General features: G+C 43.8%; 1 long non-coding RNA gene across 1 annotated transcript in view; it reads left to right on the plus strand.

Annotated features, from left to right (window-relative positions):
• The first annotated feature begins 5,148 nt into the window (after positions 1–5,148).
• The window catches only part of LOC144682504 (uncharacterized), a 46,132-nt gene continuing 24,057 nt past the window's right edge, over positions 5,149–27,223 (plus strand). Inside the window, exon 1 of the long non-coding RNA XR_013577059.1 lies at positions 5,149–5,214. This is a non-coding gene — a long non-coding RNA (uncharacterized LOC144682504). The remainder of the gene's footprint in view (positions 5,215–27,223) is intronic.

The raw sequence follows: 27,223 nt of genomic DNA on the forward strand, positions 1-27,223 counted from the left end.
TTTGACACAGACCCTATTATGCTGTTTTTACAGACATTTATGACTATTTAAGATATTATTGCTTCTTAGTAGAAATAGTTTGCACTATATACATTTATACATTCAGGTACTATGAGCTAAAATGGTTTAAGCCAATTTTTGGATTCTTGGATCGAGATTTGTGGCCTGGCTGCACTCTAATAGATCAAGATGGGGGTAACCAATTTTCATTAACACACCTCATCTACGTGATTTTAAATTGGCTCAAGCAGCTCTAATGCTGTTTCTCTATGCTTCAAGCCTACCTGTGGGTTCTGGGCACAGCAGGAGGCCCTGGTAGCATATTCTGATGAAGAGTCATACGGACTCAAAACATTAACTGTATCCCTCTCCACAGATGTTGTCAGACCTGCTGAGTTTTTCCAGGTATTTTTGTTTTTGCCCTGGTAGCATTGTGTGTCGATCATTTGATTCAGGCAGCCCTGCTCCTCTTAAAGGCTCACACTCTTTCAAAGGGAGGCTGCACACGTGCAATCATGCATGGCAGAAAATCATTTCCAAAGTGGCACAAATTACTCAACAGGTAAGGGAGCGAGCTCCCCATTTTTGTGACGCTGCACTCTATTCACTGAGATGGATTCCAGGAGGGAAGCAATGTTTCCTGAGATAGGAATAAAGCCCTTCAGACTCTCCCTGAAAAGAAAATGGAAGCACATCACCCAGGATATGCATGCTTGCAGTATGGTGCCATGGATGTGGCAACAATGCAAAAAGAGATACATGGGTGGTCAGGTGAGTCAATGTATCCTCGCAGTTTATCTTATGCCCACTACATCAACAGCCTCTTACTCTGCACAATGCACCACAGCCCCACCTCTTTACCATTCAGGATTTATGCCTAACATTCACATATTCTATCTTGTTCACACACATCTACCAGTGCTGTTAGCATCACACCCACCTCTCTCTACTGCCACACATCTCCAGCTATTCAGCTATGGCAGACAAACACCACCCACACACAGTGCCACATAATCACTGACATTCTGTCCACAACCTTTCAGGAAAGGAGAGGCGGGAGACCGGAGAAGGTCTCCACATATCTATCACTGCGCCCAGGCTGGGAACAAAGGGAAGCTAGTGTGCCAGCTCACTGGAAGGCAAGGTCGCAGATGAAAGCAGCCAGGGCACTCAGGGCTTTAATGTGGCATCTACAGGAGGACACTGATGAACATACACACTGAGGAGCCTGGGACATTTGCAGGCCTTCCAGAATTCCTCCTGAAACTTTATAACTGTGGAGGTGTCTGGTTCCACTTGCCATAGGCCATTGTACAGAGCATGCAACATATCCTTTCCACCATAGAGGTTGTGGTCAACTGAGGTTCCTCGTCCCTGGAACCAGTAGTGTTAATCTTTTTCTGCAACTCTCTAAATTCTCTACATCCTTCCTAAAGTGCAAGATCCAGAATTGGACACAACACTCCAATTGAGGCTGAACCAGTATTTTATAAACGTTCATCAAACTTCCTTGCTTCTTGTACTCTATTCCCTGAAATTTAAAGCCCAGGATCCCATATATCTTTATAATCACTTTCTCAACCTGTCCTTGCACTTTCAACAATCTGTGCGCATATGTTTCCAGGGGCAGAATTTTGCCCTTATCAGGCGGGCTCAGCAGGACCGGGCAGGAGCGGTCGGGAAGCCGACCGCCACCCACCATCGGGGCCCGACCCGGCCAATTAAGGTCCATCCAGTGTGAAATGAGGCTCGTCAATGGCCAGGAAGGGCCAAGCAGGAGTGAATGCCTGTCGGCCGCCGGGTCCAATGGCGACCCAGCAGCCTGTTTAAAAACAGCTCAGGCAGCCCAGAAAGGCAGCCTGGGGAGGACGTCTATCTGCCGTTGTAAAGGTGGATTTGAGTGCGGCAGCAAATGCCAGGCGGGAGGACAGGACAGGTGGGCACTCGGCCCCTTGTTTTTCCGACGAGTGCCTCACTGCCCTCCTGGAGGAGGTGGCTGCCAGGAGGGACACCCTTGTCCCCAGAGATGGGAGGAGGAGGCCACTGCACCTCACAAACAAGACATGGGAGCAGGTGGCAGTCCAGGTGAGTGGCCATGACATGATGTGGCGCACCTGGGTGCAGTGCCGGAGGCACTTCAATGACCTGCTGTACTCAGGAAGGGTGAATACCGTGTTGGCATAGGTCAGTGTGTTCAATTGTTTTGGGCTGGCTGTCCCCCCGTGGAGCTCAGGGGTGTTAGAGTCTGAGTGCCAACTGTCAATCTCACTGGCGCTGACCAAGGGGTTGAGCCCTGGCTGCTTTGACTGAGTGTCTTTTGGATCAAGGGCCATTACCTGGATGTGCCCTGCAAGATGCTCCTCAGCTGAGGTTGGCCAGGCTGCAGGTACAGTGCTCCTCTGTCATATCAGGAGAAAGTCAATGCTCCTCTGTCCTATCAGAAGACACCCCATAACAACGCTGAGAGGTCACGGAGTACCCTCACACCTGCTCATCCTCTCCCAGTATGAGTAGGAGTGCTTGGAGCTTGAGAGGTGCCATGCAACTCGGTCCAGCGGCCGCAGAGAGGTTGGGGTGTCAGACGAAGGTATGAGTGCAGTGCACTGAGGTGAGAATGTCAGCTTGTACAACTATTCTAGTGTACACTCTTCATTGACGTGAACATCGAACCTGGATTCCCCATTGGTCATTGAAAGATGAGGGCAGATCTCCATTTTCTGACCAGGGTGCCTGGCATGCACAGTGACAGTGTGATGACTTTAACTGATGACATGCCCTCCTTCTCCATTTTAGGTTTGCAAGCAGACATTTGCTCTCCGGACCCTGAAGGGCTACCCCTGACCCCGGAGGACCACCCTGCTCCCCAAGCACCTGCGTCCCACCCACTCTCTGAAGCAGGCACCAGCGCAGATACTAGCACCTCGATGGCATTAGTTTGGCAGCTAATATCTTGGTGCACATTGGCGAGGGCATTTCATATTCACTTGAGGTGCAGGTGGAGGTAGAGAATGCCCAGGGCGCTGGCAGTCGGAGGACTGCTAAAGACCAGGAAGATGATCAGTCGAAGGCTGATGATGGGCCTCTGGAGTTGCCTATTAGGCAGCAGATGCTGGGCATCCAGGGGGGTGTGCAGGAAGATCTGGTGGAGATACATGAAGGAATGCATGCCATGGCCTCCATTTTGGAGGAGTCCCTGTGAATTGTGAGCACTGTGTTGACCCTCATGGCTGAGCACAATGCCTCCTCCATGGAGAGAGTGGCAACTCTCATGGAGAGGCTGCGACAGGAACAAGATCAGGGGTTCCTGAAGTTGCACTTAGGCCTGCAAATCCTCACACCGGCAATGACCTCAGGTGGTCAGTGTCCGTGTGTGCGATGGATGGGGAACCCAGTATCCCAGCTAGGTGCCCGTGGACAGTGACCTCATGTTGGTGCACGAGCCGCTTGTTGTCCCTGCGGGCTCCTCTCAGGGCGCTCTGGATGACAGCAGCACCTCCTCCGCCCCTCTGCCAGTGACCATGGCATCAGATGAGGCTGCGGCGACAGGGGAGATGCCAGCCGTGGCACTGGCTGCTCCCTCCCAGGTGGGGCCAGCACAAGCTTCACTGGCCAGAGGACAACCGGCAAGGTCATCAAGGCCAACAGGACAGCACAGTCAGCAGTGCCGGAGTCAGCGGGGTGGGAGCACCTAGACATAGCACCCGTAAATGTAAGTTTAAAGCATCTTAAGCACAAGAGTGGACTGGTCACCGGTGATTTTTGTTCCCCCATTTTATTTCTCTTTTTTTAATGGTGTGACTACCAACAACGTATTTTTTCCGTTCAAGACTATGTGAGTTCCAACATGAAATTACCCTTTTGTGTTTTTGGCCAGAGTTTGCTTCATTTATTTTGTAGGTGCAGGATAGACCAGTATGTAATGCTGGACTTGGGTGGATCTAAACTTTATTGCACATGCACTGAGTGTATCTTGGGGGCCAAGGAAAGGGTCATTTCTGCGATCCAGGATGGAGGCAGCAGCCCTGGCATGAGGTAGCAGTTCTTATTTGGCAGCCTAGATGAAGGAGCGTTGGATCAAGGTGTCCCTAGTGTCCTTGCCTCCCTGGAAGTTACCAAGCTCTGGCTCCACGCCCTCAACGTTCTCCTCACTGTGCTCCTCTTCTGACTCACTACTGGATTCATCCTCTTTGGCCTGTGCAGCTGCTTCAAGACCCTCTTCCTCCAGTGGGTCCCCTCTTGCCAGTACCAGATTGTGGAGAGCGCAGCATACAACCACTATCAGCGACACCCACTCTGGGTGGTGTCCTCCTGCCTCCTCCTCCGTCCTGCAAGGTCACCTCCAATTGGCATGAGGTAATTATCATCCATTATTAGTAGTGCACACATGATGGTGCAGCACACCACCACAACGTGTGAGATCCTCTCTGGGTCATATGCAAGAACCCTCCAAGCAGTCAAAGCAGCAGAATTGTTGTTTCAGAAGGCTGATTGCCTGCTCCATCATGTTATGTGTAGCTCCCTGGCTTTCATTGACTCTGCTTGTGAGGTGGGCTGGTGCAAGGGTGTCAAGGTGGTAACCCTTGGCCCCAAGCAGTCAAGATCTGGGCTTTCTTTGAGGGGCACAGACAGTGGGTAAGGCAAATTGTTGCTACATAAAAACCTACTGGCTGTTGGCATTCACCAATTTCTCTGTCCACCCTAATTGTAATTACTAACTGCCACATAGCACCTCCAACAACACTCTACAGTGCTTCCACCAATTTTGGCTGTGCACATGTAAGTGAAAAACACCTCATCTGCAGCTTGTTGAATATCCCTTTAAATAACCCGAGTTCAAGACCCATCGCATCATCCTGTCCTTGCTTGTTTTTAAGCGATTAATACATACATAGGCAGGAGCTGCGTGGTCCAAATTTGCAATCCTGGCACCGCACCAGCCAATCATGATAATGCCTATTCACAGCATTCTTGTGCAAATTGGTGACACACCTGCGTATGCCCTTCTTCAGTACGAAGTGCTGTGTGGGCCATGCAGGAAGCAGCCGGCGGTGTGGCCCGCACTCAGTAAGTGACACAAGATCTTTACAGCATCACCGGAAGTGAAACGCGCCAACAAATTTTGCATCCCCTTTGTCATTTTGGCTCAGTTGATGAACTGTTGCCTCCAGGTCAGAACGTTCTGATCTCAGATCTCACTCCAGGACATAATGTAAGGTAATATGTCAAAGCAATACTGAAAGGATGCTGTCTCAGAACTGCTGTCATTTGAGAGATGAAATGTTAAACTAACATCCTGTTTTTGTAGCTCAGGTAGTTGTTAAAAATCCTTTGGCACTGTTCCAAAGAAAGCCCAGAGTTTTCCCAGTATCCTGGCCAAATCCGCCATCAAACGGAAGGGGCTTAAATGGTCGTTCATCATTTTGCTCTTTGTAGAACCTTCCTTTGAGTAAAATTGATGACATGGCAACAGTCACCACACTTCAAAGTAACGCATAGTATGCAGCGTGCTTTGTTATATTTCTGATAGATATGATAAGACACAATAAAAGTGATTTATCTCTTTTCCAGTTTTGTATATTAATGTTCTGTGCAATGTAATAATCATTGTATGTGTTCCTGAGCATCTGTTTTATTGCAAAAGGGCTGACTCCAGTCCAGCACACATTTGAATTGTATTATCCAGTCTTGTGACCACAATAGCTCTTTCCATCTTTATGGTCAAATACAGTTAGAGTATCAGGCAAGTTTACTAAAATAGAAAAATGTATGTAGTCTTAGTTTGCTCTCTGGACAGACATTGTGTTTCACATTAATTAGATCATCATAACGAATGCAGTGTGAAGCACGTTTTATCACATTCCAATTTACTCAGTAAAATTTAGCATCATACTGACAATTTACTTGTCCTTAGTTCAGTATACAATTATGTTAACACATGTGATGATTTTAACACATGGCTACATATCACTTTGTCTCATAGTTCCTGCTTCTTAACTCAAAGAGTATGGCGGTAATGCCGCATATCATTGGTGTAAGTTATCACAGCTAGTAATTTACCCTCACAGAAAATAAAACATGTATTTCAGGATACTTTTTCTATGGTAGTATTGCTATATTAACGCAACTTTATTTTACAATATGGATTCATTATTCTCTGTAGCATGAAATTAGAAATTGTATTGTCCTTATTTGAGTTACTTATGAAAACATCTGATAAATTATAACAGAAACAGATATATCACTGTACTCTGCTATTGGTCAGTCAGCTTAGCATTGAGTTCAGGATTGGATGGTCTTGGATTCATACCCCGGCTGAACATTCAGCCTTTCAAGGTATATAAGAATATAATGAAAATGGTTTGTGCCAGAACTGGGTTGTGATCCTGGTGATGTGTATGCTGCACACTCCTCAGAGCTGAAGGCACCATTTGCAGATAGTCAGTTACAGAAGGGGAGTGATTGCAGCTGGCTGAGGTCCTCAGCAGAGTTCAAAATGGGAAGGCAATCAGTGGCCAAAAGGAACCTCTGGATATAATTCAGGGTCAGGAGGAACATTCTTGCTGGGCACTTGAAGATACTGATCACAGCATGCATGACACATGTTGGGGCATTGACAGATGAATTTTGCAAGAGGGCCTGAAACAAATTTTATACCTCGAATCACATTTGCAAAGAGCTGAATGCCAGTTTGAGGTACACCAAAGACACCTGTGAATGAACTCTTACCAGCTGGTGGATAACATACTTTTGGTGTGGAATGAGTGTGTGCATACTGCCCACCATATTATGCACTGAGAAGTCTGTTCTATACCTGCAAAACTGGCACAGCATAATCCAGATTCATTTAGAATATTGTAAGAGGAGACCGTACATAGATATTTTAGGACAGTGCTCCCCAAACTGGGCATTGTAACCAGAAAGAGTGGATGAGGTCATAGGTTTCCCCTCCTCTGGGATTGTGCCCCACATTGGCACCAAAGCCCAGGTAACATCCAGCCCTGCCCATGCCCTGCTCCACTCTAGGTCTTTCTCTGAGGCATGGCGGAGAAGAGCAATAGGCTTGGTGATTGAACAGGGAGGCCACAAACCCCGAATAAGAAGCTACAGGTCCCACGTTTGCACAAGAATAGGTGGTAGCTGCAGGGTTTCTTTGGTGACAGGCCCAAGTTAATGGATGCCATTTTTATAGTGGGTAATGTGCAGAAGGATGCCATTTTTACGGAGGGAAAAGTGCAGTAGGGTGCATGCAAAGTCATCTTGGGCCAAGAAGTAGGAGTATTAATAGTTCTACTATCTATACCACCCCCATCTGCCCCCTCATCACCTCCCCCCCAACCACCCTCAACCCCCTCCTCCCCCACCGACCATGGCAAGGTAAGCCAATTCCCTCAAACTTATTGCTAGCTTAAAGTCTCAACTAAATGAGATCTCCAAACATTAAAGGAACATAGCCATGGACTGGGTCCTCAAATACAACTTATCTCTTCCAGGAGTCTTAAAGCCAACAAAATTATCTTAGGATGGGACATACATTGAGGTCTGTCTTAGTAGGCCAACTTCTTTGAAAGTTTACTAATACCAGCTCTTAGAAATCTAACCAAGACTTCTAGAGTAATGTGTATATGTGGATTCTTGAGATGATACTTTAGACTACACCTTTTGTATGCTTCAAAGGTACATGTCTTTAGTGAAGCCAAGCTTTTAGTGAAGGAGGGTTCTGGAGATGGGAGACGGAGGCTTACAAAGCAAAAGGATATGGTAGCATTGCAGGCTAACTATTTAGGTAATGATTCCCAAAGTGTGACAGGAAGGGACGGAGTGTACAAACGTAAAAAAAAAAACAGCAGCAAATAGGGTCAAAGAGGGAAAAAATTGTAAAAAGACAAAATTGTTGGCTCTTCACTTAAATGCACGTAGTATTCGGAACAAGATAAATGAATTAACAACATAAATAGAGGTTAATGGGCATGATCTGATAGCCATCACAGAAAAGTGGTTACAAGGAGATCAAAGCTGTGAACTAAATATTCAGGGGGATGTGACTTTTTGAAAGGATAAGCAGAAAGGAAGCTTTGTTAGTACAAGATGGAATAAATACAATAGCAAGAAATTATCTTGGATTGGAAGATGTAGAATCCATATGGGTGGAGGTAAGAAAGGAGATACTGGTGGGAGTAGTCTATAGGTCCCCTTAACAGTAGCTATACTGTAGGACAGAGAATAAATAAGGAGATAATGAGAGCATGTAAAAAGGCAGTACATTAATCATGGGTGACTATAATCTTCATGTAGATTGGGAAAATCAAATTGGCAAAGGTATCCATGAGCAAGAATGCATACAGTGTATTCGGGACAGTTTCCTAGAACAATATGTTGTGGATCCAATCATGGATCAGGCTGTTTTGGATCTGGTGATGTGTAATGAGGCAGGTTTAATACATGATCTCAGAATAAAAGATCCTCTCGGAAACAGTGACCATAACATGGTAGAATTTAGCATTCAGTTTGAGAGTGAGAACCTTGAGTTGGAAACAACTGTGCTAAACTTAAATAAGAGTAATTACAAGGGGATGAGGGCAGAGTTGGCTGGAGTGGACTGGGAAAAGAGTTTAGCAGAAAAGAAAGTTGATAAACAATGGCAGGCATTTAAAAAGTAGTTCATGACTCACAACAAAGATATATCCCAGTGAGGGAGGAGGATTCCAGGAAAGGGATAAACCAACAGTGGTTAACCAAGTAAATTAAGGATAGTTTCAAAGTGAAAGATGAAACATACAATGTGGCAAAGATAAGTGGTAAGCCAGAGGATTGGGAAAGTTTTAAAATCCAGCAGAAGATCACCAAAAAAATAATAAAGAGGGAGAAAATAAACTTTGAGGATAAACTAACAATTAATATAAAAGCAGACAGTAAGAGTTCCTTTAAATATACAAAAGGGAAAAGAGAGGCCAAATTGAACATAAGCCCCCTACAGAATGAGGCTGGGTAAACAATAATGGGGAAACAGGAAATGGCAGAGGAGTTGAATAAATACTTTGCACCTGTCTTCACGGTAGAAGACACAAATAGCATTCCAAAACCGCTAAATAATCAAGGGGCAAAAGTTGGGGGGGGTGGTGGGGGAGGAAATAAATATCATTGGAGAAAAAGTACTAGGGAAACGAATTGGGCTAAAGGCCAATAAGTCCCTGGACCTGCAATCTCTTGCATCCTAGGATATTAAAGGAAGTAGCTACAGAGATAGTGGGCAGAATTAAGCCCTTGGCTGGCGGGTGGGCCCCACCGGCTCGGCGGCGGGCAGGCAGCCGAACCCCACCACCAGTTTGAGTGGGCGGGACAATTAAGGCCCACCCAGCGGCCTGCCCGACAGGAAGTGCTATATGCTTCCTGTTCCGGGGGGGAGGGAATCCCCAACTGTCAAAGTGCGCTCTTTTATGCATGCGTGCGAAAGAGTGCACTGCTCCCTGAGGCAAAGTCCTGTCTCAGGGAGTTTAGTGAAAGGTAAGTAAAGTCAAAAAATAGAGACATTTTAAAATTATTAACATGTCCCCCTCATGTGACAATGTCACACGAGATGGGACATGTTGATAACAAACTCATAAAATTTATTAAATTTTTACAAAACGGTAATGAAACTTCATCCCGCCAGTGGATGAAGTTTCATTAATAATCTACAGGCCGCTGGGGCTCCTGGCCTGCCCGCCAGCCTTAAGGTTGGCTGGGCAGGGCATTTAACTATCTTAATGAGCCTGTCAATGGCCTTAATTGGCCATTGACAGGTTGGCGGGGACAGCTGATTTCGCTGTCCGCCCACCTTCCTTAAGATTTAAATGGCCTGGGATGATGTTGGGGGTTCCTCCCGACGTCATCCCACATCATTTTCCCCTCGGCGAGTGGGCCTCGCCCCCAAATCGCTGAGGGGGAATTCCTGGCCAGTGGATGCACTGATAGTAATCTCCCAAGTATCATTAGATTCTGGAGAATACCTAGAGGACTGGAAAACTGCCAATGTAACACCCTTATTCAAAAAGGGAAGGAGACAAAAATAGGTAACAAAAGGCCAGTTAGCTTAATATCCGTTATTGGGAAAATGTTAGAGTCTAGTATAAATGATGTAATAGCAGGACACTTAGAAATGCATAATCTAATCAAGCAGAGTCAGCATGGCTTCATGTAGGGGAAATCATGCCTGACAGATTTATTAGAGTTTTTTGAGGAGGTACAAGCAGGATGGATAAAGGGAAACCAGTAGATGTAATATATATGGATTTCCAAAAGGTGTTCTCTTAGGCACCACACATTAAGTTACTTAATAAGATAAGAGCCCATGGTGTTGGGGGTAGTATATTAGCATGGATAGAAGATTGGCTAACTAATAGAAGACAGAGAGTTGGCGTAATGGGGGCATTTTCAGGATGGCAACCTGTAACTAGTGGTTTGCCTCTGGGATCAGTGTTGGGGCCATAATTACCTACAATATATATATTAATGACTTGGATGAGGGAAGTAAATGGACTATCGCCAAGTTTGCAGATGATACAAAAATAGATGGGAAGGCAAGTAGTGAGGATGACAGAAAGTCTACAGAGGGATATAGACAGGTTAAAAGAGTGGGCAAAAACTTGGCAGATGAAATATAATGTGGGAAAATGTGAGGTTATGCAGATAGTTCTGACTGTCTTACAGTAATAGTTACCCAGAAAAGTCTTTCTCCATTTAAGTAATAATCACTAGCATTACTACACTTCTCTGGTAGAAGTGTCCTTTGTTTTATTTCCACAGAGTTGGTTGCTCTGGATAGTGTCATGACGATGTGACATGGCATGTGGGATATTAATCTTTAATTTCACCGGCTGGTCAGATATAATTTGAACTTTTTAAAAAGGACTCTTAAATAAGGAAAGCCACAGACTTAAAATGGCTGATAATTTGCATTTGTGAAAACCGCATTCCCTGTCATGGAATCAACAAGTCTGTAAAACCTTCCAACAGGCAATGGCACACCCTTAGAGGTGTAAAAGCCCCCTTGCTACATTATCAAGGGGGAAATGGACTATTCAAGGAGTTAATAGCTGAGACATTATTATTCAATCATCTTTGGCTATCTATTATGAAAGTCAAACTTACCTTAATGTTGAAAGCAGAGGCCAGGAGTTTCAACTCCTGATAGACCTGAGCTTTTGTGCATGCGTAAACCGGAAGCAGACCGTACACACACAGATCGGCTTTTTTGTGTTCTGTGGGCACAGCTCACCTGTGCAAGAGGAAAAGTGACGTGTAAAAACCCGGATCAGGTGACCAGGAGCACAGCACCATTGCAGGCAAGTATCCCAGGCAGGGAACAGGGGGAGGGGACAAGGAGAGGTCCTAAAAGAAGAGTCCCAGAGCGGGGACAGGGAAAGGGACATGGAAAGGTCCCTTTTCAGTTAAAGGAGAGAGGAGCAGGGAACCAGGCTCCAAACAGGAAATGGGCTGCGAGGAGCAGACTTTAAATGAAACAGGCAGCCGAATGTTAGTGACTCCATGCTGTGGGCTGCTCGGGCAAAGGTATTTCTTTGGAGCAGTAGTATTCTACTCGGTGTGGCCAAATATCTAAGGTTGTGTTTGTGAGCTGGTGCTTGAGTACATACTCGAGAATCCAGGGAAATGGAATATCGAGAGACAAGATTGAAATCCTGTGAGGTGGGCTGTTGTTGATGCCATCTAGTAATTGAAGAGGGCTCAGGAGACACCCTGAAAACCCAAGAAGGCAGCTGAGAGTTGGTGATTCTGCGCTGCGGGCCATTGGGGCAAAGGCACCTCTTTGGATCAGTAGTGTTCAGCTTGGCATGGCCCAAGAGCTGAAGTTATGCTTGTCACTTGGTGCTTGAGTACCCACTCAGGAATCCAGGGGAATAGAATCTTGGGAGATGAGATTGAAACCCTGCGAGGTGGACCATTGTTGACGCCATCTGAGTTGGAGTGACTTTTGGAGAGAATTCGCACGTTAGATATCCAAAGGTGAAAACCGGAATCCCTGGTGAGAGAGATACAGTTTTAGTGAGATTGGTTGGCTCATAGTGTTACTGACATCTGGGTGGGCTGTTGAGAAATCCATGGACTCTGCCTTGGTCACATTTGCCTTTTATTATTTAGTGTGGTGTTTGCAACCACAGTTTGCTTGTTAATGCACATGCACCTCATATTAAAAACAAAAACAAAATTACCTGGAAAAACTCAGCAGGTCTGGCAGCATCGCCGGAGAAGAAAAGAGTTGATGTTTCGAGTCCTCATGACCCTTCAGCAGAACTGAGTGAAGTTAGGAGAGGGGTGAAATATAAGCTGGTTTAAAGTCGGTGTGAGGGTGGGGGGGTTGTGGTTGTAGGGACAAGCAAGCAGTGATACAGATGATCAAAAGATGTTACTGACAAAGGAACAGGGAGGTGTTAAAGGTGGTGATATTATCTAAGAGAATGTGCTAAATAAGAATGGATGGCAGGACACTCAAAGTACAGCTCTAGTGGGGGTGGGGTGGAAAGACTGACAGGGTATTATAGTTATAGATTTAAAAATAATGGAAATAGGTGGGAAAAGAAAAATCTATATAAATTATTGGAAAAAACAAAAGGGATGGGGAAGAAACGGAAATGGGGGTGGGGATAGGGGAGGGAGTTTAAGATCTAAAGTTGTTGAATTCAATATTCAGCCCGGAAGGCTGTAAAGTGCCTAGTTGCAAGATGAGGTGCTGTTCCTCCAGTTTGCGTTGGGCATCACTGGAACAATGCAGCAAGCCAAGGACAGACATGTGGGCAAGAGAGCAGGGTGGAGTGTTAAAATGGCAAGCGACAGGGAGGTTTGGGTCTTTCTTGCGGACAGACCGCAGGTGTTCTGCAAAGCGGTCGCCCAGTTTGTGTTTGGTCTCTCCAATGTAGAGGAGACCGCATTGGGAGCAACGAATGCAGTAGACTAAGTTAGAGGAAATGCAAGTGAAATGCTGCTTCACCTGAAAGGAGTGTTTGGGCCCTTGGACGGTGAGGAGAGAGGAAGTGAAGGGGCAGGTGTTGCATCTTCTGCGTGGGCATGGGGAGGTGCCATAGGTGGGGGTTGAGGAGTAGGGGGTGATGGAGGAGTGGACCAGGGTGTCCCGGAGGGAACGATCCCTAGAATTCCGTTCCTCTCCCTCCCACAACCATGATAGGGTCCCCCTTGTCCTCACTTATCATCCCACCAGCCTCCGCATTCAAAGGATCATCCTCCGCCATTTCCGCCAACTCCAGCATGATGCCACCACCAAACACAGTTTCCCTTCACCCCCCCGGAGGCATTCCACAGGGATCGTTCCCTCCAGGACACCCTGGTCCACTCCTCCACATTGCGGTCTCCTCTACATTGGAAAGACCAAACGCAAACTGGGCGACCGCTTTGCAGAACACCTGCGGTCTGTCCGCAAGAAAGACCCAAACCTCCCTGTCGCTTGCCATTTTAACACTCCACCCTGCTCTCTTGCCCACATGTCTGTCCTTGGCTTGCTGCATTGTTCCAGTGATGCCCAACGCAAACTGGAGGAACAGCACCTCATCTTCCGACTAGGCACTTTACAGCCTTCCGGGCTGAATATTGAATTCAACAACTTTAGATCTTAAACTCCCTCCCCCATCCCCACCCCCATTTCCGTTTCTTCCTCCTCCCTTTTGTTTTTTCCAATAATTTATATAGATTTTCCTTTTCCCACCTATTTCCATTATTTTTAAATCTATAACTATAATACCCTGTCAGTCTTTCCACCCCACCCCCACTAGAGCTGTACTTTGAGTGTCCTGCCACCCATTCTTATTTAGCACATTCTCTTAGATAATATCACCACCTTTAACACCTCCCTGTTCCTTTGTCTTTGTCAGTAACATCTTTTGATCATCTGTATCACTGCTTGCTTGTCCCTACAACCACCCCCCACCCCCCCCTCCCACCCACCGACCTTAAACCAGCTTATATTTCACCCCTTTCATAACTTCACTCAGTTCTGCTGAAGGGTCATGAGGACTCGAAATGTCAACTCTTTTCTTCTCCGCCGATGCTGCCAGACCTGCTGAGTTTTTCCAGGTAATTTTGTTTTTGTTTTGGATTTCCAGCATTCGCAGTAGTTTTTTGTTTTCACCTCATATTAACCCTGGATGTTAGTGTATAAGACAGATATTGTGGATTGTTTTATCTTTCTGACCTTGTATAGTAAAGTTTTCTTTTGTTTGTTCAAAACCCATGGAATCCTGTGGCTTTATTGTTTTGGTAAGTGTCATGCATCTCAACTTTGGCTACTTTAAACAAAACAAAAAAAATAGAGTTCATTGTTTATGATTCCTTCACCGCTGTTCAAGGTTGAGGCAGATTTTTTTTTAACGGTGGTCCTGGTTTTTCCACTGGAAACACTGCTTTGGGTTGTTGAAGTTCCCTCTGGAACTTCTCTGTCTGTTGACCCCAGCATGATATAAGACAGAAGTTCCAGAGGGCACTTTAAAATCCCAAAGCAGTGTTTCCAGTGGAAAAACCAGGACCACCGTTAAAAAAAAATCTGCCTCAACCCCGAACAGCGGTGAAGGAATCACAAACAATTAACTCTTTTTTTTTTGCCTTTTATCATTTAATCTTAATTTGGCCAAAAATTAATCCTCCAATATACAACTTGTAATTTTGCATGCTTATGTGTGTGTGTGTGTGTGTGTGTGTGTGTAGGGGGGAGGTTGGGGGGCGGGTGCGGCGTGAGTGTTTGCAAAGGTCAGGACATGTGTAAATATTATTTATTTCTTTACCTTGGTCGTTTTCTAGCTCAATAAAAACTAACCCCTTTGTGTTTAAACTCAAGAAAGCCTGTCGGATTTAGTTTGCTGCAATCAGCGTGTAAATGGTTAAGTACAGGCACTGAATTGATACCTCCAACCTTATAAATTACACAGAAATACTGCTGTGATCAATCAAAGAGTGGCACTAGTCCTCTACTCATTGTAGCAATAGGGATTCATCTTGTCTGGTCAATTATTCCATTAGTCATTAGACAATTAGATGCCTTTTTAGGAAAACAGCTTTTTTCCCAAAAATAAATTGAATAATTTTTAATCTTAGCATCCTGAAATATTGTATTTCTCATTCCCTTAACAACTAAATCTAAGATGCTTCACCGCTATTGTTATCCCTTATTAAACACTGGGTTCATTATTGCTTTGTTTTCCGTGGTGGCTTGTGTTGTACTGAAATTGAATAAAGTTTCAGATGTCTTCAGGCTGGATTTTGCTTTCACAAATCATGTTGGCATTAATGCGGTGCTAAAAGTAATCTATACGGTTACCAGGTTAAAACACGTCAATTTATTTGACAGCTCTAGAGTGGCCACTCATGGCGTCCATTAAATGTTATGTTTTGTTGGAACTGAACAGCTCATTAACCACAGGGGTAGGACGTGACTCTAGCATAAGATGAGTGATAGCGAATTGGCAGCCCAATTTATATCTCACCCAAATTTTATTTCCATTCACTGCAAAAGAAGGGAGAGATGAAATATAGATGCACAGCTGCTGACAACTATCACCCGTTTTACACCATTGTACAAAGTCAAAATCTAACCTTATTTTTTATCATAAAGAATATTCCTCTCCAGCCTATCTATTATCTGCCCAAATATGTAACAGTTAGGTTTTTAAATTTGTTACCCAGTAGAGCAGTTGTCACGATTCATTCACACTGAGGAATATGTTGACATTTTTCATAGTGTAAATTAGGAATTATGAGAGATGTAAAAGGGCCTGCCAACTCGCAACCAGCCATTCTACGCTATAACACAGAGTTATAATCTATACCATTATATTCTTAAAACACATCAACAAAAAACTACCTTTGTAATGTTTTGTGTCAGTCAGCTATATTTGGCTACTTTGTGTTCGAAGGTGTGAAGAGAATTTGGTCTAAGCAGGTTTCCATTTTTATGAGTGAATTTGTATTCTTCATACCTTTGGAAGAACCAATCTTTGTACGTATGTTCATTGCCTTGTCGTTTTTACTTGAATTATATAAAATTCCTGTTCGAAACAGATTAAGCAGATGCAAGTGTAAAATAACTGACAATTATTCATACCTTCATTACTGATTACAAAATATTGGCATCCAAGCAGATCAATCACACGCAGAATATAAGCTCCTTTTAAACAATCTTATTTTACATCATGTGTTTTAATTTAGACCCTGTGCAGCAAGAGGAATTAAATAGTCAGAAGTGCCAGGATTGCAGACTGTTCTATTATGTAGTTGGTGTATTGAAATCCGGATATGATCATCACATTTTTTGGAAATTTAGAAATTCCTTTATCAGGTTTCATCAATATGCATGTCCTAATTTGTACATCTGATTGTTTTTTTTGTTGAAATTCTACCACCAAATTCTTAATCTTTTAAATTTTAGTTTAAGTTCTTAAGAGGATATTTCTGATCATTTTGTTAATCATCACATGGATTTGAATGTAGAAATGAATGCATTCGACAGAAGGGGATGTATGATCCTTTCAATATATTTTATTCTCTGATGTCACATTCATTTTAGTATCTTCCATATTGATATGACTAAGAATGAGAGGACTTAATACTGCAACCGGAGTTGTCTACAAACCTCCTGATAGCAGCAATGAAATGGAGAGTGTATCAATTCAAAGATTAGAGAGGCTTGTAGCAAAAAACAGAAGTTGTTTTAATGGGAACTTTTGGGCTCAGTCTAAACCCCCAAAATGGATATCTTGGGGAGCTGGATGAGAAGTTGGTACTTAAAAAAAAGACAAACCCAAACTGAGCCCACTCCTGCCCCACCCATTTTCAGGCTTAAATGAGGAAGCAATATGCAGGCGGTTAACTCACTCTCTCGGGGTGGTTGTTCATTTGAATATTTTAATGAGGGCGGCAGCCTCAGGCTTAACCTGTTTTGCAGGTTTAACCCTCTGCTGACAAGAGTTTCCCAGGCCTTGGGAAACGTGACAGCTGAAAGGAGGCTTTGGGGAGAAAGTAAGTTCCTCTTCCACACTGCTTGTGGCCTAGGGAAGAACAAGGATGCTTATCCTACGGCCCCAGGATTCCCCCATCAGAACACCCATACAAAGAAAATATACAAAGAAGCCTGGAATTGGGTATTGGATTGACAATCAGGGTCAAAGATTGGACTAGTCCCACACTACCAGTGACAGGCCCCTGACCTGTGACTGGGAGTCAGGTTCAATCAGGTTGAATTACGGGTGGGGAAACAACAGAAAAATAGAAGCAGTTATGTATGGTGTGTATGCAGGGAAACATCTTGCTTCTGTCAACCAAGTTAATAATTTGTCTTCAATTCCATGAGCTTCAACTTTGGCTAACAGACTCTTGTCAGGGCATTTTTGAATGCCTCCTGAAAGTCCAGATAAGTACCATCCATAGATACTCCATGTCCACTACTTTTGTTACCTCTTCAAAGAAATTCAGTTTTGTCAGGCATGATCTACCCCTTACAAATCCATGCTGGTTCTCCCTGACCAACTGAAAATCTTCCAGGGGTTCGGTCATCCCATTCTTAGACTCGAGTAGTTTTCCAACAATATATGGTAGACTGAGTGGCTTACAATTCCCTGGTTTCCCCCTGTCACCTTTTGTAAATAGTGGAGTGATACACAAATTTCCAATCTAAGGAATTGTCCCTGAATTTTGAGAACTTTAAACAACCACAGTTAGTCAATCCGCGATGTTCTCACCTATTTCCTCGGATGGAACCATTTGTTCCTTAGGGTTTGCCACACTTTAGTGCCATTATTTTCTTCATTATTGTTAATTTGCTTATGTTGGTTTTGGTAAGTCCCTCCCCTGATTTAATACTAGTTTCCTTAGTAGGTCCAGCATGCTCTCCTCTTTCTCTACTGTAATTATAACAAAAAGATTATTATTATTATTTTACACATCTTCTATTTCCTTATTTACATTTATAACCTCGTTGGTGTCTCTTGTAGAGGGGCCCAGGTTGCTCTTAACCACCCTCATTTTCCTCATGGAATTGGGAAAGTGTTTTGTGTTGTGTTTAATGTCCCTTTCAAGTTTCTTTTCCTAATTCCTATTTTTAGCTCTTACTATCTGTTTAGTCACCGTTTTCTGCTCTTTGTATCTCTTCCCTTCGTCAGGATGTGTATTTTTCTTTTTTGCATTCTTATATGTATTTTCTTTTCAGTTTATGTTGTCCCTTACCTGTTTAGTCAGCGATGTTTTTTTCTGGCAAGTTGAGCTCCATGTTGGCTCTCACTAATCAGTTCAAATTTCTCCATGGGAACATGAGCAGGGAGACAGAGGAGGGGGAAACAAGGCTAGAAATGAAAGACAGAAAAGTAAGAAGCAAAAGTGGAAGGCAGAAAAAAACAAGGGTGAGAAACAAATGGAGCCATAGTGCAAAATAAAGCTAAGATGACTAACAAGGTTAAAAAGACAAGTCTAAAGGCAGTGTAACTTAATGCATGGAATATTCGCAATAAGGTAGATGAGCTAACAGTGCAAATAGATATAAATGGTTATGAAATAGTTGCAATTACGGAGACATGGCTGCAGGGTGACCAAGGATGAGAACTGAACATCAAGGGGTATTCAATATTTAGGAAGGACAGACAAATAGGGAAAGGAGGTGGATTAGCATGGCTAGTAAAGGAGAGAATCAATGCAATAGCGAGGAAGGATATTAGCTTAGAAAATCATGGTGTGGAATCAGTTTGGGTGGAGATAAGAAACACTGAGGGGCAGAAAACGTTGGTGAGGGTTGTCTATAAGCCCCCAAACAGTAATGGAGATGTAAGGGAAGGCATTAAACAGGAAATATGAGACACATGCAATAGGGGTACAACTGTAATCATGGGTGATTTTAATCTACATATAGATTGGGCAAACCAAACTAGCAATAATACTGAAGAGGAGGATTTCCTGGAGTGTGTACGTGATGGTTTTTTTAGACCAATACATTGAGGAACCAACTAGAGACTAGGCTATTCTAGACTGGGTATTGTACAATGAGAAATGATTAATTTACAATCTTGTTGTGTGGGGACCCTTGGGGAAAAGCAACCATAAAATGATAGAATTGTTCATTAGAATGGAGAGTGAAAAGTTGAATCCGAAACTGGGGTCCTGAATCTAAATAAAGGGAACTACAAGGGTATGGGGCACGAGTTGGCAATGATGGATTGGGGAACCCTACTGAAAGGGTTTATGGTGGATAGGCAATGGCTAATATTTGAGGAACGTATGCATGAATTACACAATTATTTACTCCTTCTGGTGCAAAAATAAAACAGGAAAGGTGGCTCAACCATGACTTATAAAATAAATTAGAGATAGTATTAGATCCAAAGAAGAGACATATAAAATTGCCAGAAAAAGCAGCAAGCCTGAGGATTGGGAATAGTTCAGAATTCAGCAAAAGTGGCTACCCTTGCCAATTTGATTAGTCCAGTCTCTATGCATATTAAAAACACCCATGATTATTGCCATGCCTTTCTTACAAGCTCCCAGTATTTCCTGGTTTATACTATACCCTACTGCTGAACTACTATTTGGAGGCCTATAGATTACTCCCACCAGGGACTTCTTTCCCTTGTTATTTCTTATTTCTACCCAGACTGACTCTACGTCTTGCTCTCCAGTGCCTATATCATTCCTCACTATAGCACTGATCTCTTCCTTTACTAACAAAGCTATACCACCTCCTTTTCCTTCTTGCCTATCCTTCCGAAACACTGAGTGCCCTTGGATGTTCAACTCCCAAACCTGTTCTCCCTGTAACCACCTCTCAGGAATCGCCACCAAATCATGCCTATTTATCTCTACTTGCGCTGTTAACTCATTAGTTTTATTCCAAATGCTATGCGCATTCAGATACAAAGCCTTTAAGTTTGCCCTATTGTCAATTTTCCCTACTCTTAAATGATTCTTTGGTGCAATATGGCATTCACACACTCTGTCCTTTCCTTTCACTTTTTAGTAACAATCAGTCTCGTCACTAGCCTGCACTCTCACCCTCTCCTTAAACTTTGATTTTTTATATTTCCATGCAACTGAACCCTCCCCCTTAAAGCCCTATCTACAACGCTAGTTATCTGATTCACCAGGACACTGGTCCCAGCATGATTCAAGTGGAGCCCGTCCGAATGGAATAGCTCCCTCTTTCCCCAGTACTGGCACCAATGTCCCATGAATTCAAACCCATTTCTCTCACACCAATCTTTGAGCCAAGCATTTACCTCTTTAATCTTATTGACCCTGTGCCAATTAGCTCATGGTTTAGGTAGTAATCTGGGGATTATTACCTTTTTGGTTCTGCTTTTTAATTTAGCCCCTAGCTGCTCGTATTCCCTCAGCAGAGCCTCTTTCCTCGTTCTACCTATATCGTTGGTACCTAGGTGGACCATGACAACTGGATCTTTCACCTCCTACTCCATGTTCCTCTGCAGCCCAGATGAGATATCCTTAACCCTGGCACCAGGTAGGCAACACAACCTTTGGGACTCTCGATCTTGGCTACAGAGAACAGTATCCATTTCCCTAACCATACTATCCCCGATTACAACTACATTTCTCTTCCCCCCCCCCGACTTGAATGGCTCCCTGTACCATTGTGCTATGGTCAGTTTGCTCATCCTCCCTACAGTCCCTGCTCTCGTCCACACAGGGAGCAAGAATCTCAAACTTGTTGGATAAGGGCAAGGGCTGAGGCTCCTGCAGTGCAACTTCCTGGATCCCTCTACCTGCCTCACTCATGGTCACACCCTCCTGCCCCTGACCACTGGCCGAATTTAAGGTAGTTAATCTAAGGGGTGTGACCGTCTCCTGAAACACAGCGTCCAGGTAACTCTCCCCCTCCATGATTGTGTCGCAATGTCTGAAGCTCAGTCTCCAGCTCATCAACTCTAAGCCGGAGTTCCTCGAGCAACCAACATGTAGTTGGTCACTAGGAACCACAATGGGGTCCACCAGCTCCCACATCATGCAGCTACAACACATCGCCTGGTCCTGCATCTCTATTTTATTTAATTAGTTTTTCAATTTGTTTTTAAATTTCCTACTGGTCTTTAGTTTATCAATCTGTAAAATATTTCTCCTATTTACCTTTAATCTGAAAGCAAGTTAGAATAGAGATTCAAAATACACTTTTTAAAATCAACTGGAACTCGCTCTCTCTGCTGAGTTGAAGCTGAAGTGTTAGGCCTCCGATCCTGGGCCCCAGTAGTTACCATTAATCTGAAATCAACTTAAAATAGGTAGTTCAAACTAGCAGTTACTTACCAACCAGTGAACTTGCGGTTTTCATTTGATGTCATTCTTTTTTTCACTCAGCAACAGTGACTGCAGAGGACACTCTTCCCAGACTGCTTCATGGCAAAGGTGACTGCAGAGGACACTCTTCCCAGACTGCTTCAAAGCGATGGTGACTGCAGAGGACACTCTTCCCAGACTGCTTCATGGTGAAGGTGACTGCAGAGGACATTCTTCCCAGGGTAAGACATCCCTACTCTTGAACTCAAATCCTCTTGCAATGAAGGCCAACATACCATTTGCCTTCTAATTGCTTGCTGCACCTGCCTGTTTACTTTCATTGACTGACATACAAGGACACCCAAATTGCTCTGTACCTCCACATTTCCCAATATATCGCCATTTAAATAATACTCTGCCATTCTGTTTTTCACACTGAAGCGTATAACTTCACATTTATCCACATTATACTGTATCTGCCACGTGTTTGAGGATGTAACTAGTAGAATAGATAAGGGAGAATCAGTGGATCTGGTGTATTTGGATTTCAAGAAGGCTTTTGATCAGGTCCCACATAAGAGGCTAGTGCACAAAATTAAAGCACATGGGAATGGGGGTAATATACTGGCATGGATTGAGAATTGCTTGACAGACCGTAAACAGAGAGTGGGAATGAATGGGTGTTTTTCCGGGTGGCAGGCGGTGTCTAGTGTGTACCGCAGGGATCAGTGCTTGGGCCCCAGCGATATATATAAATGACTTGAATGAAGGAACCAAATGCACTATTTCCAAGTTTGCTGACAACGCAAAACTGGTTGCCAGTTATGAGGAGGATGCGAGGAGGCTTCAGGACAATTTAGACAAGTTACGTACGTAGGCAAACACATGGCAGATGCAGTATAATGTGGATAAATGTGAAGTTATATGCTTCGGTGTGAAAAACAGAAAGGCAGAGCATTACTTAAATGGTGATATATTGGGAAATGTGGATGTGCAAAGCGATTTGAGTGCCCTTGTATGCCAGTCAATGAAAGTAAACAGGCAGGTGCAGCAAGCAATTAGGAAGGCAAATGGTATGTTGGCCTTCAAAGCAAGAGGATTTGAGTTCAGAAGTAGGGATGTCTTACTACAGTTATAAAGGGCCTTGGTGAGGCTACACCTGGAGTATTACGTCCAGTTTTGGTTTTCCTGCCTAAGAAAGGATATACTTGTCATAGAGGGAGTGCAGCAAAGGTTCACTAGGCTGATACTGGGGATGACAGGACTCTTGTATGAGGAGAAATTGGTTTGACTTGGCCTGTATTCATTAAAGTTTAGACGAATGAGAGGGGATCTGATTGAAACGTATGACATTCTAACAGGGCTAGACAGATTAGAAGCAGGGGGGATGTTTCCCCTGGTTTGGGAGTCTAGAACTAGGGACCACAGCCTCAGGATACGGGGTAGGCCATTTAGGACTGAGATGGGGAAAAATGTCTTCACTCAGAGGGTGGTCAACCTGTGGAATTCTCTGCCACAGAAGGCTGTGGAGGCTGGATCACTGAGTATATTCAATAAATAAATTGATAACTTTTTGGATATTAGGGGTATCAAGGGGTATGGAGAGAATATGGTGTTGAGAGCGAAGATCAGCCATTATCATATTGAATGGCGGAGCAGCTTTGAAGGGCCGAATGGCCTACTCCTGCTCCTAGTTTCTATGTATCTATGTGCAAACTCACTCTGTCCCTAATTATAGGTTCTAATAGCTTTGCTACAACAGATGTTAGACTAACAGGACTATAATTTCTTGGTTTCTGTATTTACTTTCTTAAACTATGAAGTTACACTTGCAATTTTCCAATCTAAACAATTCCTGAATTGAGAAAACTTACGAAGATTATGGCAAAGTGTGAAGACTGACATAAAGTTGGCCCAGGATTTGGTCCCTGGGTTTGGTTTGCCGAGTCGGGAAATTGCCTGGCTCAGTGAACTCAAACTTTAAAAATGTCCACCCACAGGTCAGGTTTTTGGTGGGAAGGCCAGCCCACAACAAATGCCCAGGCCGCTGTGTGCAGAGGTGGGCTGGGCGCAAGGCCTGCCTCTGTGCCCTGGGACTGTGTCTAAATCAATTAAAAATAATATTAAAGCATAAGGCATCCCTCCAGCCCTCATGTCTCACCCCCCTGACCACCCACACACTCCCAATGCACCATCCATGCCAAACTATGCCAATTCATACTGCCCCACCAACCTCCATGGCCCTATACCCTCTATGCCAACTTGGTGCCCCTCTACCCACTCCCATTGGCTTCATACCTCCAATGCCTACTGAGTGCCAAATCATGCCAACCCATGCTCCAAACCCACCACCCTTTGCCCTAACCCGCTCCATGCCAACTCATCGAGTGTCATTGGACAGTTCCTCCACAAATTTGACACTTCCTGGATAGCTTTGACGGTTTGACTGTTTGGACACTTTCTGGATAGTTTTGGTAGTTTTGACAGCTGGGCAATTCCTTGACAGTTCCTCAACAGCTGGACAGCTCTTTGACAGCTTGAAAGTTCCAATGATTTTGTGCACAAAAAATGCATAATCATATTCATTTTTAGCAAACCCAAAAGGTATCTTACCTCTCCCAAAGATGTTTCAGGACCTATCAAAAGGGGTGCCTTACCTCTCTAAAGGGGTACCCAGGTTCTCCAAACACATCCACCAAGTTCAGACCTCCTCTTACCTGTTCTATTCTGCACAATCTGGATTCCACACTCCTGTTCTTCCAAAATTCCACTTCAATGGAGGCAGCTGGTGATTTAAATGGCCAGATACCTCCAAAAATTATATATGCATGAGCTCTGGCATAGCCCCAGTCCTGCCCCTGCAAAGATGGGAAATGCTGGGTTTGGGGTCAGAGCTTAGTATTTTCAGCCATTACCAGGGTTTTCACCACAATGGAGAGCCGCTCTGCCGTGGCGAAAATCCAGGCCAAAATAATTATTGACGAAACCTATAATTTCCATATTTTCATTTGTAATATTACCCACACCTATTTTAAAGGGCCCACATTACCCTTGAATACCCTTTTCACTTCTAATATAATTGTAAAACCTTTTAATGTTAATCTTGATATCCCTCACAAGTTTCCTTCTGTGTTTCCTTTATGTAGCTCTTACTATCTTACTTTCCTTCTTTGCTACCCTTAAATCTCTCACACTTCCCTGGGTTTACACTATTATTTGCACTTTTATGTAGTTTTGTGTTAACTCTTACATTCTTTTGTAAACCATGGCCATTTTATTTATTGTAGTTCTTATTCCTTAGGGTACATATTAAATCAAATGGACAAGGTAGTTTGTGCGGCCCAGATAAGTGTTCTTTATACAAACACAAGGGGGGGAATTTTCCGGTCAGTGAGCAGGGGCGGGGCTCACTCGCCGAGGCGTAAAATAATGTGTGGTGATGTTGGGCGAGCGTCCCGACGTCACTGTACGCCATTTAGATTTTCAGTTCGGCAACCAAACACCCAAGTCAGCTGCACACCCACCGACCTGTCAAAGGCCTATTAAGGCCTGTTAAAAACTAATTAAATCAATTAAATGAACTGCCCAACCTTGAGGTTGGAGGGCAGGTGAAGAGCCCAGGCGACCTTTGCATTTTTTCATGGAATCTCATCCACAGGCGTGATGAGGTTTCATGAAGTGTTTATAAATTAAATAAATTTTTAAATTAATGTTCCTTGGCATGTCCCAGCTCATGTGACACTGTCATATGAGGGGACATGTGTTAAAATATTTTCAATTCTTTATATAAACGTTTGAACCTTAAACAAATCTCCCTGAGGCACCTCTGTGTCTCAGGGAGATTTTTGCGCTCTTTCGCATGCATGCACGAAAGAGCACAGGCCCCGACTCAGAACGCCCCCACCCACCCCCTGCACAGGGAACGGACAGCACTTCCGGGTGAGCGACACGCTGGGCAGGCCTTAATTGGCCTGCTCACATAAAATGGCGGCGTGCACCCAGCGCGACATTCTATCAAGATCAGGAATAGGAGAATAGATCAGATGAATGCTTGGCAGGACTGATGGAGTAGGAGGGAGGGACTTAGATTTCTGAGGTATTAGGACCGATTCTGGGGAAGATGGGTCCTGTACAAGTTGGAGAGGTTGCACCCCAGCAGGACCAGGACCAATATCCTTGCAGGGCTATTTATTAGTGCTGTGGTGGAGGGTTTAAACTAGAGTGGCAAGGAGATGGTAACCTGAGAGGGGAGACAGAAGAGAGGGAAACAAAGATAGGAATGAAAGACAGGAAAGTAGAAAACAAAAGTGGAAGGCAGAGAAAACAAGGGCTAGCAGCAAATAGGGCCATAGTACAAAAAAATGTGCGAAAATGTTAAAAAGACAAGCCTAAAGGCACTGTATCTGAATTCATGGAGCATTCGCAATAAGGTAGACAAATTAACAGTGCAATAGATGTAAACGGGTACGATACGTTTGTGATTATGGAGACATGGCTGCAGGGTGACCAAGGCTGGGAACTGAATATCCAAGGGTACTCAACATTTAGGATGGACAGGCAAAAAGGGAAAGGAGGCAGTGTGGCGTTTTTAGTTATGGATGAAATCAGTGCGATAGTGAGAGAGGTATTGACTCAGAAAATCTAGATGTAGAATCAATCTGGCTGGAGCTAAGAAGCAATAAGGAGTGGAAAACATTAGTGGGATTTGTCTATAGGCCTCCAAACAGTAGTGATAAGGTTGGGGATGGCACTAGAGGAAATTAGAGATGCACGTAATAAGGGTGTAACGGTAATTGTGGGTGACTTTAATCTACATATAGATTGGACAAACCACATTAGCAATAATACTGTGGTGGATAGATTCCTGGAGTATGTATGAGATGGTTTTTTAGACCAGCATGTTGAGGAACTGACTAAGGAACAGGCTATCCTAGATTTGGTATTGTGCAATGAGAAGGGGTTAATTAATAATCTTGTTGTGTGGTGTCCTTTATGGTACAGTGATCAGTACATGATGGAATTCTTCATTAGGATGGAAAGTGAAGTATTCCAATCTGAAACAAGGGTCCTAATTCTAAACAAAGGAAACTACATTAAAAGGCATGACAGTGGATGGGCTATGGCTAACATTTAAGGAACAAATGTATGCATTGCAACAGTTATAAATCCCTGTCTGGAACAAAAACACAACAGGAAAAGCAGTCCAACCACGGCTAACAGAATAAATCAAGGATAGTATTAGATCCAAAGAGGAATCATATAAAGTTGCTAGAAAAAGTAGCAAGGCTGAGGATTGGGAGCAGTTTAGAATTCAGCAATGGAGGACTAAGAGATTGATTAAGAGGGGAAAAATAGAGTATGAAAGTAAACTTGCAAGGAACATAAAAGCAGACTGTAAAAGCTCCTATGGATATGTAAGAAGAAAAAGATTAGTGAAGGCAAATGGTGCTCTCTAACAGTCTGAAACAGGAGAACAAGGAAATGGCAGGACATTTAAACAATTACTTTAGTCCTGTCTTCACGGAGGAAGACACAACTTCCCAAGAATATTCGGGAACCAAGGGTCTAGCGAGAAGGAAGAATTGAAGGAAATTAATATTATTAAAACAATAGTGCTGGAGAAATTAATGGAACTGAAAGCCAATAAATCTCCAGGGCCCGATAATCTACATCCCGGGGTACTAAAGGCAGTGGCCATGGAAATAATGGATGCAAAACACTGTAGATTCTGGACCAGTCCCAGCAGGTCGGAAGGTGGCAAGTGTAACCCCACTATTTAAAAAGGAGGGAGGGAGAAAACAGCGAATTACAGACCAGTTGGCCTAACATCAATAGTAGGGAAAATGCGAGAGTCTACTATAATGGAAGTGATAACAGGGCACTAAGAAAATATCAATCGGATTAGACAAAGTCAACATGGATTTATGAAAGGGAAATCATGTTTGACAAACTTACTGGA

This window comes from Cetorhinus maximus, chromosome 7 (assembly GCF_964194155.1).
Source record: "Cetorhinus maximus chromosome 7, sCetMax3.hap1.1, whole genome shotgun sequence".
Lineage (NCBI taxonomy): Eukaryota > Metazoa > Chordata > Chondrichthyes > Lamniformes > Cetorhinidae > Cetorhinus > Cetorhinus maximus.